This window comes from Calonectris borealis, chromosome 13 (assembly GCF_964195595.1).
Source record: "Calonectris borealis chromosome 13, bCalBor7.hap1.2, whole genome shotgun sequence".
Taxonomy (NCBI): domain Eukaryota; kingdom Metazoa; phylum Chordata; class Aves; order Procellariiformes; family Procellariidae; genus Calonectris; species Calonectris borealis.
Window position 1 is genome coordinate 13372894 of NC_134324.1, and position 17367 is coordinate 13390260.

Consider the following 17367-nt stretch of genomic DNA (forward strand, 5'->3'; position numbering starts at 1 on the left):
GCTTCTTTTCCCTTGGTTGCTTTTCTCTTCTCTTTCTCTACACTTCTAATAAATATTTCAAATTCAGTTGTTGCCTTTTATTGCACTTTGGTCACAGAAGACAGAGAGCTTGGCTTAATCTGCACTCTGGAAGGTAGATAAGCGGAAAAAATGGGAGCAGAGAATTCCTGGGTCAATGGCCTTGGGAATAATGGCACAAATACAATGCTGCAAAAACTCTTCTATAACGCTAACTTCAGTGAAGCTGCAATGGTGAATTTTGATTTCTTTGGCAGTGTATACATTTATATAAAAAAAGAAAACAAATATCAGAGAAATGATGGAGGAGGGAATTGTGATGTTTTGCAAAAGAGAATACGATGAGGATTACTTCTCTTTTCAACACATTTTTTAAATCTGTTTAATATTTTTAAGTCACTTTTGGCCTTCTAGTGATTGGTACATTGTTAGGTAATTAAGAAATGAGGCTCACAGATGTATTTGGTATTTTAGAAAAGGACAAAAATGTATGCATGGAGGGGTGGGATTTGGGAGATGGGTAAAATTGGTGTTTATTGCTCCAGCGTAGGATTCAGAAGCAGGTGGTGTGCAGGGATGCAATGCTAGGTGCAGAGTGCTCCTATTGCAACAGAGCTGCCGTGCTGCCACCAATGCAGAGCAACACCAAAATAGCCTTATTCCATATCTTCCTGAACTTCCTTTTAACATTCCTAAATAAGTATGTCTACATTCTCCAACACAATCACTCTTTTTAGTAATATAAACACATTTACTTGACTAGCCTTATTAAATGCAGTGGCTTTTTCCTTCACCCCTCAGCTAACATTCCTGTTTCCTCAGATGCATTTTTACCTGAACAACATCAAACATTGCACCCTCACACTCTCTAGACCAATGGTCAATCCTTATCTTTATTTCTTATTGACTTTATTTCCGAGATTTGTATTTTTTGCATGTTTTTAGATTAGGGAATGTATTTGCACTTTAATATCTGCATAAATGAAGTGATTTTAAATTACAATTTTATTTTATAAGTTCATGCATGTCCCATAAAAAAGCAATCCTTATGCTTGATAACTTTTAGAAATTCATAAAAATACTTGGATGCAATTCCTGTAACTCTCAAAAAATAATTACGAGTTATTTGGAAAGCACAATACACTGAAAAGAAGAATGTTATAATAAATCATTAAACAATAGCTCTGGATATATTTAATAAGGTGATATTGCTCTGATTATCATTTCATTTGTTACATCTCTAATGCAAAACATACATCAAACATTTGTGTCCCAGGCAGAAACTGTGATTGTGTTTGGTTCCTGTGTAAAGGAAGGACAGTCATTTTCCTTTCTAACATTTTCCTGTTAGAAAAATTCTGGAATACGTTACTGAGCTAATTCATGTAATAGTCAAGAAATGGTAAGGAAATATATATATATATATATATGCAAATTGATAAAAAACAGAAGAAAAAGATAATTGCTGGTTCAGTGTTCGGGAGGTACGTGGAGATTCAATGAGCTTACAGTGGCACAAAGAAAGCTTTTTCTGACTTCATTCGTGTCTTGTACACTCCACTGAAGGCATTATATAGCTTCAAAGGACCAAGTCATTTTAAAATGGCATTGAGACTCAGATACTATTGATGCTATTGTCATGTGCTGCTCTCTTCCATGGATAATTATAATGAATTTACTTTAATCAGATTGGTTTGGTGAGGCTGGTTGGGGTGAGGTTAGTGGTAATGAAACATCATTCAAGCTCCCTTAAAATTACAAAATTTTAAAAAGACCAATTATTTTGTCAGGAGTTCCATTTTGTCAGGAAATTTTATAGGCTGAAAGCCTGCAGGTTAAAACCATGTGTCAACTGAGATGTACAACCATGAGCACAATGTTTGTCTCCATTTTTATGTAGGTTTCTTTTGGTAGGCTTCTGTTCAGAGACAGAAGGTATGAAATCAGCCTTGTGCTCAGCGACTATGCCAAAGGAACCCTACCCTGTGCAAGAAGTCAGAAGGGTCGTCCTAGAGCAGACAGTTGAACTGACTCCTGGATGGAAGTGATTCTTGGTGCAATCTTCCTAATAGGTAGAAAACAGCTTTCTTTGAATGGATTTTATTATGTAGACTACATCCCAAAAGATGATGGGAGAGGGGTATGTGGATAAGCTGTGTGTACCCACACAAAGTTAATTTGTTCTTGATGTCTTTCAAGTACCTTACTTTGCCTTGAATCTAGACCCGTGCATTCTAGCTTGCAAAATACATGAACCCTGCAGATGAATCTGTGGCCCTTCTGGAAGACTGAAACTCTGAAAGCTTTTACCTTGCTTCTTCATTGATTCTCAAGATAGAAGAGTTGTAGCTTGCTGTTGGGTCATGTATTTCTGCTTTAGTCACCTTAGCCTACTAAAGCTTATGTTTTTCTTTCCTGTTCTCCAACTGTTTACTCTTAGACGAAATATATTATCTAACTTGCTCTGTGTCCCTGAGTCCAGACAGGTCACAGGGTAGTGTGTGTGGTGGGGGAGATCACCCCGGAGCAGATCTGTAGTCCAATTTTTTACATGTTTTCTATTATCCTACTAGGTGCTGCGCCACAATTACCTTGTTCTGCAAACTCAGGAGCTGGGATTCTCCTATTGCCTATTCAAATTCGAAACCCTTGCTGTCTGTATTTTTCTACACTACTAGCACAAATTTCTACAGTCAGAGTAGCACTTAATCTCTTCTGATGTGGAAGTGCTGTTCAATTCAGGCTTCCAATTTTCCAGAAGTAGTTTTATGAGTCAGTTCTCATCATACTGTTATGTGAATTGAACAAATAGAGCAAAAAGAGAAAAGAGACCCTTAGCGAAGTCAGTGGTCTAGCTGTGGATGTAGGACTCTAAGATCTCTTTGTGTTATAATGCAAGTAATTTCCTGGGGATCATCTGATATTTGTCATTTTCAAGCAAAGTAAATTTCTGTATTTCCAGCGTGATCTCTTGTAGTTGCTAGCACCTCATGGTGATAGGTTGCATAGACAGAATTTTCTTTCATGCTTTGATGAGAAGAGGAATCAAGACACTACTTGTGTGTAAGGCAGAAATCTTGATATTGCCTTGAATGGTTCCAGTACGCTGCAAAAAGGGATTTTGTGCTATGAAATAGGAGAGAAACCCTCTAGATAGCATCATTATCAACTGCGTGTGATTCAATTGAGATCACTGGTGTAGTATAATGGAAAGCTTGGTAAGGTACAATTATGTGTAAATAAACTCAATACGCTGTGACACGAATGATCACTCAGTGTCAGAGCTGTAACTGGGAAATGATTAGGCTGCTTTGCAATTGTGAACAAAGGCTGGCAAAAGCTGTGAGAATGAAGGCAAAGGCTCCGAGTATGAAAATAGAAAATAGTTTAAGCGTAAGAGAAGAAAATACCGAGATACAGTAAAACCAATTTTACTGCACGGGAAACATTTCAAAAATAATTGCTGCACTTCAGCATGGTTAATGAAACCACAACATTCTACAGAATAACAAATGATGCTGGAATAACAGGAACTTATTTGACATATTATCATCTGAGACATAAAATATTACCATGAGTCTAGTTACATTATTTCCTCTATATAGATATCTTCTACCTAAATTCTTTAACCTAGTGTCCTGATTTCGTCTGGGATAGAGTTAATTTTCTTCCCAGTAGCTGGTATAGTGCTGGCTGGGCTGGCTCTCAATATTGGGTATCCACCCCTTATTCCATACCATCTACGTCATGCCCAGATCTCACATTTTACCAATACATTCCAATTAATCACCACCACTTTTCCTGTCTTTTGATATGTACACACAGATATCATTCCCTTAGTCTATGGGTCATCCCTCCAAAATGTCCACTGAGTTCATTTAGTCCATGACTTTGGGCTCCATCTGTCGTAACAGTCTTTTGAGCAGGACAGATGGTGTGTGGTGTTGGATTATTGTATGCTGAGGCCAATTCTGGTTCCATTATCGTTGCATTTTGCTCAGCTTCATCAAAGTTGATTCTTCATTAATCTGGGTGATTCTTACTGCAATACTGTTGATATGACATATAGTATTATATAGCAATTAACATCATACAATTCAGTTCATTGGCTATTTTCACCCAAAATCAAATCCCCTTGAGGTACACATTGGACTTCCCCATCCTTTCGCATTACCCACCAAGTGCACCGAGGTCCTTGAGCAAAAGCAATCCCATGAATGGGTTTTCCTTTGCCCAAGGCGGGAGTAACCCAGACTGTCTTCCCTAGCGTATTTTTTATGTGCACTACAAGGAGTTTATCCCCTTCTACTGTATGTAAAGGTTTTGATTGGGCAGGGCCAGCTTGAGTGACAGATCCCCTAGTGTTGACTAACCAGGTGGCTTTTGCTAAATGTGTATCCCACCGTTTGAGCATTCCACCACCCATTGCTCTCAGTGTAGTCTTTAACAGTCCATTTTATCATTTGATTTTCCCAGAGGCTGGTGCATGGTGGGGGATGTGATATACCCACTCAATGCCATGCTCTTTGACCCAGGTGTCTATGAGGGTGTTTCGGAAATGAGTCCCATTGTCTGACTCAATTCTTTCTGGGGTGCCATGTCACCATAAGACTTGCTTTTCAAGGCCCAGGATGGTGTTCCGGGCAGTGGCATGAGGCACAGGGTATGTTTCTAGCCATCTGGTGGTTGCTTCCACCATGGTGAGCACATAGCCCTTGTGTTGGCTGGTTTGTGGGAGTGTGATATAATCAATCTGCCAGGCCTCCCCATATTTATATTTCAGCCATTGTCCTCTGTACCAGAGAGGCTTTAACCGCTTGGCTTGCTTGATGGCAGCGCATGTTTCACATTCATGGATAACCTGTGCAATAGTGTCCGTGGTCAAGTCCACCCCTCAATCACGAGCCCATCTATATGTTGCATCTCTTCCTTGATGGCCTGAGGTGTCATGGGCCCACCAAGCTATAAAAAATTCACCCTTATGTTGCCAGTCCAGATCCACCTGAACCACTTCAATCATAGCAGCCTGGTCCACCTGCTGGTTGTTTTGATGTTCTTCAGTGGCCCGACTCGGCTACGTGAGCATCTACGTGACATACTTTTCAACCAGTTTCTCTACCCGGGCAGCAATAACTTGCCACAATGCGGCAGCCCAGATGGGTTTACCTCTGCGCTGCCAGGTGTTCTGCTTCCATTGCTGCAACCACCCCCACAGGGCATTTGCCACCATCCATGAGTCAGTATAGAGATAAAATACTGGCCATTTTTCACGTTCAGCAATGTATAAAGCCAGCTGGATGGCTTTCACCTCTGCAAATTGACTAGATGCACGGACTCCATGCAGCAGCCTTCCATCTTTGATGCTTTCCCATAAGACAAGACCCATCAGTGAACAGGGCATATTGCTTCTCATTTTCTGGTAGTTTATTATACAGTGGGGCCTCTTCAGCACACATCACCTCCTCCTCTGGCGATATTCTGAGATCTTTGCCTTCTAGCCAGTTCGTGATCACTTCCAAGATTCCTGGATAACTGGGGTTTCCTATTCGGGCCCGTTGTGTGATCAGCGCGACCCACTTACTCCACGTAGCATCAGTTGCATGATGTGTAGAGGGGACGCTCCCTTTGAACATCCAGCCCAGCATCGACAGTCGGGGTGCCAGGAGGAGCTGTGCTTCAGTACCAACCACTTCCAAAGCAGCTCGAACCCCTTCATATGCTGCCAATATCTCCTTCTCAGTTGGAGTACAGCAGGCTTCGCATCCTCTGTATCCCCGACTCCAAAATCCCAAAGGTCGGCCTTGAGTCTCCCCTGGTGCTTTCTGCCAGAGGCTCCAGGTAGAGCCATTCTCCCTGGCTGCTGTGCAGAGCACATTCCTTACATCTTGTCCTGCCCGGACTGGCCCAAGGGCTACTGCCTGAACTATCTCCTGTTTAATTTGCTCAAAGGCTTATTGCTCCTCAGGGCCCCATTTGAAGTCGTTCTTCTTCCTGGTCATGTGATAGAGAGAGGGCTTACGATCTGACTATAGTTTGGAATATGCATTCTCCAAAAACCCACAATGTCTAAGAAGCCTTGTGTTTTCTTTTTGCTAGTTGGCGGAGACATGGCTGTTAATTTGTTGATCACATCCATTGGGATCTTGCCATTTTATTCCTAAAAACTGGATCTCCTGTGCAGGTCCCTTGTCTTTGTTTTATGGCAAAACCGGCCTTCAGAAGGATTTGAATTATTTTCTTCCCTTTCTCAAAAACTTCTTCTGCTGTGTTGCCCCACATGATGAGGTCATCAATGTGTTGCAGGTGTTCTGGAGCCTCACCCTGTTGCAGTGCGGTGTGGATCAGTCCATGGCAAGGTAGGGCTGTGTTTCCACCCCTGGGGCAGTCTGTTCCAGGTGTACTGCGCCCCTCCAAGTGAAAGCAAACTGTGGCCTGCACTCTGCCACCAAAGGGATTGAGAAGAACGCATTAGCGATATCAGTTGTGGCGTACCACTTGGACGCCTTTGACTCCAGTTCGTATTGGAGTTCTAGCATGTCCGGCACAGCAGCACTCAGTGGCAGCGTGACTTCATTCAAGCCATGATAGTCTGCTGTTAATCTCCACTCTCCATTAGACTTTCGCACTGGCCATACGGGACTGTTAAAGGGTGAGGCTCCTTTAGGAGATCCTCCTTATATGTTTACAGTAGTCAAGGACTTTTCAGCTTCCCGTGCCCTGCCAGGTGTGTGGGGGGCTGGGAGGGAGTGTGACAAGGACGGCTGGCCCAGCTGGTCAATAGGGTATTCCATACCATATGACGTCATGCTCAGCATATAAGGCTGGGCAAAGAAGAAGGAAGGGGTGGGACGTTCGGAGTTTGTCTTCCCAAGTTTGTCTTCCAAGTAATCGTTAGGCGTGATGGAGCCCTGCTTTCCTGGGGATGGCTGAACACCTGCCTGCCGGTGGGAAGTAGTGAATGAATTCATTGGTTTGCTTTGCTTGTGCGCACGGCTTTTGCTTTCCCTATTAAACTGTCTTTATCTCAACCCATGAGTTTTCTCACTTTTACCCTTCCGATTCTCTCCCTCATCCCACCAGGGGGGAGTGAGTGAGCGGCTGTGTGGTGCTCCGTTGCCAGCTGGGGTTAAACCATGACAGTCCTTTTTGGCGCCCAACGTGGGGCTGAAGGGTTCAAGATAACGACAGGTTTGATTGGAATATGCTAGATGGAATTTATAGCTGTTATTGCTGTTTAGCTATTAATTGGCAGGCTCCTGTGCTTGCCATGGGGCTTGCTTGTCTCAATGTCTAGTGCTTGTCAGTGGCTGTTTTTTCTTTCGCTGCTCGCTGTACTGTTGGACTGCTGATCATCTTACTCTGCTGTGCCTGGGAACATTCTGATAACAGCAATGGGGATGCGCCTGGGCTGGCAGATGGCCAGGGCATCACTGCTGTTTCTGTGCTGCTGTACCGAACAGGCTGGAACTCCAGTGTGAACTCGAGTCAAAGGGACTGTGACCTGTGGATGAGTCCATGTGGGAGCAGGACACCCCGAGGCATCTGTGGCTGTGGATAAGCCCATGCCCAAGCAGGTACATCTTGAAGCATCTGTGGCCATGATTATGTCCGTGCCACAGCAGATATACTTCTGAAGGGATTGTGGCCTAAGTATAAGTCTACACTGGAGAATGTACACCTCGAAGCATCTGTGGCCGTGGATAAGTCCGTGCTGCAGCAGGTACACCTTGAAGCGTCAGTGGCTGTGCATGAGGCCATGCTGGAGCACCTCAAAGCGTGTGGCCATGGATAAGCCCATGACAGGGGAGGTACACCCCTGGAGGGATTGCAGCCATGGGTAAGGCCATGTTGGAGCAGGTTTACTTCTGAAGGGACTGGCTGTGGGTAACGCCATGGTGGAACCGGTGCACCTCGAAGCGACTGTGGCTGTGGATAAGTCTATGCCGCAGCAGGTATACACCTGGAGAGACTGTGGCTCATCGGTAAGGCTCCACTTGGGGCAGGTACACCCCTAAGGGACTGCAGAGCCCTTCTACTCTGTCTAGGGAACTGTTTACTGGAAACTGGACTGTCGTGAGACAGGTTTTTTCTGGAAACTGAAGCAGCAATTTTCCTGGGAGAACCCCCATGTGTGATTGTTTTTCCTTGCAACTCACGTACCCATGCCTCTAGGATCAAGGTAGGTTTTCCATGCCACTTCCTCATGTCCTCTCGGTGGTTTTACCTGCTCCGTGGTATGTACCTTGTGTATCCTCTCTTTTGAGCAGAAGAATGCTGGCTCCTAATAGCTGAGATACTGGTCCATGCAGGTGGGGAGCAGGACCTATCCTCTTTGAATCGCTGGACTTCCCAGGACAGTTTCTCCGCAGCTGAGACAAGGGAGGAAGACACGCTTTCTTCGTATTCCAGGAGTTTGTCAACTGCTTCATCCACCTTTGGTGCTTCTTCTTCTTTCCAGGACAGTATTGCCAATGAACTGGCATGCGATGCTGGTGTGCTCCGTACTAACTTCCGCCACATGGGTCATGTGCACTGGACTTCATCTGGATCTTTGAATAATTGCTCATTGTCCAGGTCACTATAAATCACCTCCAGCCCAGCTAATTCCCTCAGGTACTGGATACCTCTCTCCATAGTGGTCCATTTGCCTAGGCGATATATAACATCTTCCTTGAAGAGATACCTTTCCTTCACACCTGACAGGAATCACCTCCAGAGGCTGAGAGCCTGTGTCCCTTTTCCAATCGCTTTGTCAATGCCCCCTTCCCTAGAAAGGGATCCTAGCTGTTTGGCTCCCCCATCCTCCAATTCCAGGTTACTGGCCCCATTATCTCAGCAGCCAAGCAGCCAGGTGACAATGTGCTCCCCTGGATGACAGCTGAAATCTTTCCGCATGTCTCGCAGCTCACTCAGGGATAGGGATCGGGTGGTCTCCATCTTGTTTATGAGCTTGTGTATAGGGATGATTGATACCAGCACGGGTTGGTTATATTGTCCTGGTTTCAGCTGGGATAGAGTTAATTTTCTCGGTATAGTGCTATGTTTTGGATTTAGTACGAGAGTAACGTTGATAACACACTGATGTTTTAATTGTTGCTAAGTAATATTTACACTAGTCACGGACTTTTCAGCTTCCCATGCTCTGCCAGGGAGAGGCAGAAGAAGCTGGGAGGGAGCATAGTCAGGACAGCTAACCCAACTGACCAACGGGGTATTCCATACCATACGACGTCATGCTCAGTACAGAAACTTGGGGTTGGTCAAATCCATGATTTTTTTTTTTTTTTCCGATTCTCTCCCCCATCCCACTGAGGGGAGTGGGGGGAATGAGTGAGCGACTGTGTGGTGTTTGGCTGTCTGCTGAGTTAGACCACAACACCTAGCTTGAAATAAATTTTTACCTAAAGAACATTGCTCAATTTTTCTAAGAAAAAAAATACTTGATTGCTTTAAGAGAAGAAATTTGGCCTTTTATTATTCTCCAACGTGAAAGTGTGTGTGAGTTTTTTTGTTTTGGGTTTTTTTGGGGGTTTTTCTGTTGGTTTTTTTTTGCTTAAATGCAAATTGAAAAATTTTTAAAAAATGTGTTGATAGTGTTCCATGCTTTCTGTTTCATAATACATAAACACTGTAAGGAATAAAGATGAACATCTGTAAGGGTGTAACCAATCCTGTAAGAGGTTTGGAATGAAATATAATGTCCTTGTGAATTTGTTAAGATGAGTTTGTGATCAGTCCCAAACACAGAGGCAGGGTTCTTCTTCTCTCTGTACTATGTTTATCTGATCTTTGTTTAATCATTGATGTTAAATTCTGATTTTGGAAAATGAATTATTAGTTCAGACTTGGAGTTCTTCTTCACCACCTAAACAATACAATCTACTTTGATACAGAATCACTTAATTTTGCTCAGGTTCTATTCCAGTTTAGATTTGGAGAAAGAAGTTCATTAATCCAGAACTTCTGAATCTAAAAGACGGTGCCTTGTTCTACAGAATCTACCCCTAAGTGTTTAGCTGCATTGCTAAATTGTGTTAATACGGCTACATATCAAGAAGACTTTAGTCAGACACTGGACAAATGATTTCTGCTTTGCTTGCAATTGCAATTCTGCCTTTTTTCCTTCTTCATTTTCATTTTGATCTTTGCAAATTATCAGGTTTAATATTACCACTGTCACTTGCAGACTGTTGCAATGGATTTCCTAGGCAGATGTACAAAAGATAATAGAGTTACTGTTGTGAACTGTGTTTTGAGAACATTGTTTGTCTTTTGCATTTTTAATTTTCAATGTATATATGCAGGACAACAGAGTTATTTTTATTTCACAGTTTCTTATATCTTCTGGTAGCTGCAATAATTTGATAATATAATTAAGTAAGAAAGATTCTACAGGCAGATTGAAATGATGCTAAACATTTTTAACTCCTGCTGAAAGAGAAAAGAACGGTGGCATGCTATGAAAAGCAAAAATTCCATGAACAGGATTATGTCTTCCAAGAGGAAAAATTCACTGAACTATACAAGTTTGAAGGCAGTCTCCTAGCCTCTTGTGCTTAATTCCCAAAGTAAGAGGCCAAGAAGTGCAGACTGATCTAGTCATCAGTGTTTGGAAAAGATCCGCTGTATTCTGTGCCTCTTAACTGAAGAGGACAGTGTTTTATAATAATGAACAGTTACTTGGAGAAAGGTGGTTTCAAGTCACCCTCACACCCAAATAGGAGCTTCAGAGCATTAATTTCTTAGGCATATCCATATAAATTGAGGACAGGGATCATTTCTTATTCCTAGTGTATCTGTACAGATTGTAGGCTCTTTCTGCTTGTAATTTGTCATCATTTGATGATGGCTTTTTACTTTTCTTTCTTTTCCCATGACTTAAGAGAAGGTTTTCCACACTCTGTTTGTGTGCATTGCAGCAGAAATGGAGATGATAGCAGGGGACAGCCAGTGCCATATTTTGCATCTTCTTCTCTTGTTTAAAACCTAGGCATAGCAGCTTGATACTTTGCTAGTATTCCAGTCCAAACAAGGTCTAATATAGGCAAATGGTAAATGTGTGCATCGCTGGCAATAAAAAAAAAACAAACCTGTTTGTTTTTAAAACATAATGTTATCTTTAAAGGCTCTACATACAGTATTCAGGTATCATACGGCAAATAAGTTGGTTGTAGTTGCTCACTTGTAACTCCATGGGAAGATATGGGAAAAGTGTGTTTTCTGTTATTGACAGTGTCCTTCCATATTAAAAGCAGTGAATTACAGTTTAGATGTTGTTTATGATTTCTCATCTCTCTAGAATCTTCAAGAGAAAAAAAGACATCTGCAAACAGACGTAATTAAATGTATAATTATGGTATACAGCCAACAATAACACCTCTTGAAATTCTCATTTTTCACTTTTTCACACAAAATCTCTAGTTTCCAGTAGGAGAATATTGCTAGTTTATTACTCTAATTGCCAGTCTCTAGTCTTCTCTTTTATTTTGTGCCCTGTGCTCTTAGAATTTTTGTCTAAAATTAACCACTGAGAGATAGTAAGCATACATAACTCTATGAACACTTATCAGACCTTTAAGGGACAAATCAGTTATCCTTTTTAGATTACACCAGCAACGATTTCAGCTAGCTTCAAAAAAGGCCATATAGCATACCATATTTACCTGTGGAACATTGTTTCTAGTGTAGAAATTTTCCAAATGGCAAATACGGGCCATAGACTTCTGAATGAAGAACTTCAGACAGTAGGCAGTCAGCATGTCTTACAGGCATAAAATCACTGCTGATAATGATTTGGAATTGTTTACTTCAGCTAAGAAATGCAAGTTAGTTTACAAGGTTGCTCTAATGTAAATGTTTTCATAGAAAGTGAGTTCTTTGTTTTCTTACTTGATATGGTCAGACATATTGTGAAGTTAACAGTTTTCTGACAGTCTTCATTTCCCAAGCACTAGAAAAAACTTTCTATAACAAGTCACAACAGACCGTTAGTAGATGTTTATTCATGTGCTCAGAAATATCTATTCTAGATAGTGGTGATTTTTTTGGTGTAGCACTCCCATAAATCCTGTCTCATTCTATTTCTCTCTATTCTACAGTTCTCTGATCTCTAAGAAGGCAATGGTTATCCAAAATTCTCAAGTACGTATTATCACCTTTCTTCATTTTTTAATCCAAGCATTAATCTAAAGGATGCTGAAAATACTTAACTGCTTGAATAAAAGCCTTGCAGCTATTATGCTCTAATCATCTCTTTCTTAAGCAACAAGGCGTGAATTATAAAATAATAATTTAAAGCTAACATGGTTTAAGCACAAGGCCAAAAGCCAAGTGTCATCGACGGTGCCATGGCTGAATTATTACATCGCATTCAAACTCTGAAGCCACTTGTGTGCTCATAATATGATTATTAAAAAGAATGAAAAGCATATTCATCAATGTAATTTGTTTCTTTTTTAAAACCTAATGGACATGGAAATATGCATTCTACTACATCCTCTTGCACTATGAAAATAAAGTTTATTTCTATTTCTGAAGATTAAATTACACAGTGCTTGAGAAATTTCTGCGATTCTGGAAATCATCAGCTCACATGGTTATTTTCCATTTAGACAAGGCTTGTTCAGCTATTTCTAATAAGAAAGAATGAGATAGAAAAAGATTCAGAATTTGAACAAAGAATGAAAATTTGTGAAAGTATCATCACTTTTAAATTTTAGTAATGTCTCATTAGTAGTAATAAATAGATAGGCAAGGACAATAAAACAACAAGGTGCATGGTTATTTCAGACAAATACCTAAGAAAATCTGTATATGAATAGGCGTGCACCTCTGTGTTGCAAATGTTTTTGCAAACTGCTGATTAAAAGTACTTCAGTGGTTCTAAGCAGATCTGTTCAAGAAGTGACCAAATTCCTTTGTAGGGCTGAGAGAATAGAAAATTCTCATTCACGTCAGTCTAAACTTTATCCCTTTTGTCATTAACTTAGGCAGGACCTATAGATTTTGCTTTGAAATGACATCCGTTTGCTCCTTCCGTGTGAGCAAATGCCTTTTTTTATGAAGACGCTGCAGACATTTCAAAAAGTTCCTTAAAACACATTGTGTATTTCTTTCGTCCCAATATGTTTTCTTCTGTTTCTTTCTCGATTAGGTTAGGAAACACTCTCTTCTACTGGTGTGATCTCTTTTTATGGCTCTGAAGTGTTCCTTTTGATTCACGGGTCCAGCTGCTAATAGCAAGCAACTTTGAGATGTTGCATCTTCTTCTTTATGCATCCTGAAGCTAGATTCTGTTCCCCGAAGTGTGAATGAAAATTCAGTCATCCTCCCTTTGATTTAAGGAGTAGTGAATCTCCTGTGCATTTGCTTCTGTTGAAGGGTTCAAAACATTTTTCAAACCATTCCAAGGAAGCTAAGATTCCTCCTCCTGTTTGAAATAAGTATTAACTCAGTCCTACTTCAGGAAGATCCTCAAAAATAGATGTAGGAAATATCAATGAATTTTCTTTTGTACTTGGTACAATAACTGTCAGGTGTCAACTTCAAGCTGACCTGTGTTAAAATGAAGGTGTGTCTGGTGGAGATTTTTAAAACAACTAACAGGAAGATTAATTACAGTTAACTCTAGACTAGAGTCTAGAAAATGCCAAGGAAAAGAGGTCTCCAGCAAATTTATGACCTTACAACATTTGATGATGGCCATTGGTGCATGGGATCTTGCACATCTTTTAAATTAAGAGATGATGGAAGATCTTAACTGAAAAGTTTTCTTCTTGCAATTGTATTTGAGTAATAACTACAGTGATGACAGAGCAAGCACATGGGTATAAATGAAAAGTAACTTTTCTGCAGTCAGTGAAATTACATAGCCATGTATTTGGTTTGTAATTAGAAGTGGACTCCTTGACATGTGCATGTGTCTACAAAAATTAAATAAGATTATTCAGCTGCACTTACATATATTAACTCTAGGGGAACCTTTAGCCTAAGTGATATGGGTATTTAGACTTCAGATGCTATGGTTAATACACAGTATTTGTAGTCAGACTTTGAGTAATCAGAAGAAAGAAAATCCTTGCCACATTGGTTTCACTGAAACCAAGATTTTAGTTGCCGATAATGGTGAAACAAGTAGAAAGCGTTGTATTTTCAGTGTACAAGGAGAAGGGAGAGAAGGAGGGTATTAAGGAATTCTTATTAATCCTTAGAAATTACATATTTAATAAAGTGGTAAGGATCTTTATTCTATTAAGAAACCCCAGACAAAAAAGAAAAAGAGATGATGAAAGACAGTGTAGATGAAAGAGGATAGAACAGGAGTTCTTGAAGTAGATCATCTCTATTTTGGTCAAGACTACTCATGAAACTAATTCATGGTGTATGACTTTGATCAAAAGTTTTCCTTTTGTGATATGTTTGCTTCTAATATAAATTTCTCTCCCTTTATAAAAGTGCTGAGAGAGAAATATTACCAATCTAGGTTATTAATTTTAAGTAAAAGTAAGAATAGAATAGGAACAAATGAAAAAAAAAATCTATTTGACTTAACTGAAACTGCTTGGAAGAAACACACATAAACTGACTGAATGCACTGAGGCTCTAAATTTGAAATGTGGTAATTGTATAATCACAATGCAAGTCTTCTAAATGGAAAATAATCTCCATCTTTTATTTAAACAATGTACTGTATAATACACTTTTCTCTATTCTGGCGGCCTTTTCACAATGAAGTGATGAAACAGAACCTCCATATAAGAAATAGAAACGTGTTAAGAGTTGAAGATATGTGCATTTCACATCTTTCCAAAGGCTCCATTTACGCTCATATTTCTTTCTATCTCACTAGCACTACCATTCTTTTTTATTAATAGATCTTTCCTAAAATAGTCATGGTACATAATCCTTGTTGAATTGTATATCCTAGGCTTGCTCTCAAGATTTCAGGGTTTGTGAGGAACTGACATCAGATTGATCCTCTATGGAACAGCTGCTCGCTGAGAAGTTCCTAGAGCACAGAGGTTTATAACTGTGCACCCAAAATGTAATTGACACTGGAAGAAACTTGTGAAATGTGATAATTAACAGAATGTGGTTTAGCCAGATGCAACAGTAACTTTTCACTATGGATGTGCTCACAGAGAAGGTATAAGAAGGCAGGACATAAAGGTTCACAGGAGGCAGGACAGATATCCTCTGGACAGAGGCTTCCCATTATGTAAATTAATAAAAGTACCTGGTTTTAAGAGCAAAATTCAGTGTCAGAGTGAGGTGGACCTAAGATGAAGCTGCTAGCTGATGTGAAAAAAATTAATATTGCTTTATGGATTTTTCCTTTGTATCCTCTCTGGATTTGGCTTTTGAAGATTCATATCTTAACCACCCAGGTCTTTAGATATGTACCTGCTTTAAAAAAGCACAAAATCTAAGTAAAATGGCATTATATTTTTCTTGAGGGAAACAACAGCTATTAAGTTTGAGAGGGTTAGAACTGTAGGGTTTAATTTGGGCTCCATCACTTAGGTGTTTAAGGTCCCCTTCCCCCCCCAGCATTTGCACTTTCCAAATTCTAGTCCACAGGGAGTTCAAAGGACCTGTGTTAGTGCAAAGTTGTTCAAAGTGCATTGGAAGTAATGATAACTTGAGATAAAAAGTAAAAAAAAAAAAAAAGAACAACAACAAATTGGAATGAAAAGATGTGATGTAAAGCAAAATAAAACCCACAAAGAGCAGCACTTCAGATATTGCTATCTAATTAGCCTATCTTTTTATTCTTTCCTTTATTTTTGACGCTGTGGGTGTCAGTAGCTTAATAAACAGCTAAGTATCCAACGCTTTATTTTCTGCTTTGCTTTATACATGGCAATTGGACAGATGGTCCCAAAGGATTCCTTTTTATTATGGATTATTCCCAGTGAACACCCTGGCTGTAAGCACTCTATGACAGCAAGGTTATTGTAAAATGGCTTTTTTTTGCCCTTTGAAGTAGAGCTGTAACACCGAAAATAACTTTTATGAGGTCTTGTGGGAATCTTGTTCTTTATGAAACTCAGTGATTATGTTCAGAGGCTGGAATAAATGTTCCTGTGAACTTTTTTAAAATAAAAGAAGGGAGGAAAAGGAATGAGAGCATTTGCAGCTCTAGGGGTCAGGTACTGTATTACATGTAGTTTTCTGGATTCCCTGCCCTACCTCTCACCATAAACTAAGGTTAGACACCCTTAGGGACTGATCTATAGAGCAGGATTTAACTGATACTCTGTACTAGCAAGGAATTATCTAGTAGTATACTGTATTTCAGCCATTTTCTATGTCCTGTTGTGAGTGATGAAGGCAAAGCACCAAGAATCTAAAAAGAGGATCTTTTGCAAGGTTTTAAAAAGAGAATGTTCAGGCTTTTTAAAATTTATTTATTTTAAATATATAAAAAGAGTGGAATGAGTGCATGAGTGCCATAATCCTGCCCTAATTGATTTCAGTTTGTAAGATAAAACTGAATAGCTGAACGACAAACAAAGGCTAGGTAATTAGCCTCTTACAATTTCAAACTATAACTTTCTTTAGAGTTCTGAGTATAACTTTCCTCTTGCCCAGGCCTTTATGCTTATAAAGGCACAGAAGCCAAGATCCTAAACCACTGTGCTGTTTCTGGATCTGGTATGAAGTAGTTTTAGGGAGGCCTGTGGTACCAAATACGTGGAATGCATGAGGATATCCAAGTCCTCAGTCAGGCCCCTGGCAGCAGTCATGAACATGGTCCCTCCATATATTATCCAACCTTTCCCTCAAATCCATCTAGTTCCTCCCAGTACTGAATACTCTTTCTTGGTGGCATGCACTGAAATTCTGTTTCCCTCTTTTCTTACACACCTGAGCTCCTAACAAAGCCTCTTCATAGGAATGGAGTTTGCATTTTCAAGGGAGATCTTAAAAAGGAAAGAAGGCAGAGAGAGGAGAGAATGTTAACACTATGTACCAGAAAATTTAAAGAGGTTTATTTTTAGTTTACTTTCTAAAAGAAGGATTTTTTTGTTTGTTTTTAAATATAACACAAACAGCAGGTATTATCTGTCTATGAAAGGCACTGACAGTAGTTAGGGCTGGGACAGATCACCAGTCACTCATTTAGGTGCTGAGTCAGTCATGATGTCTTTCAACCCCGTTCTTCTCCACGCAGAAATTCTGGCTTACAAATTTTGTCCTGAGAACAGACACTTCTCCCTCATCTTATTTTTACAAGCCGGTTAACAAGCGAGTTAACAGCTAGAGAGTACAGTTAGGAATGCAGTTTGTGTTGTGTTATGCTGGTGAACATTGTTGCACTTATCACTTCCAGGACTGATTCCCTCT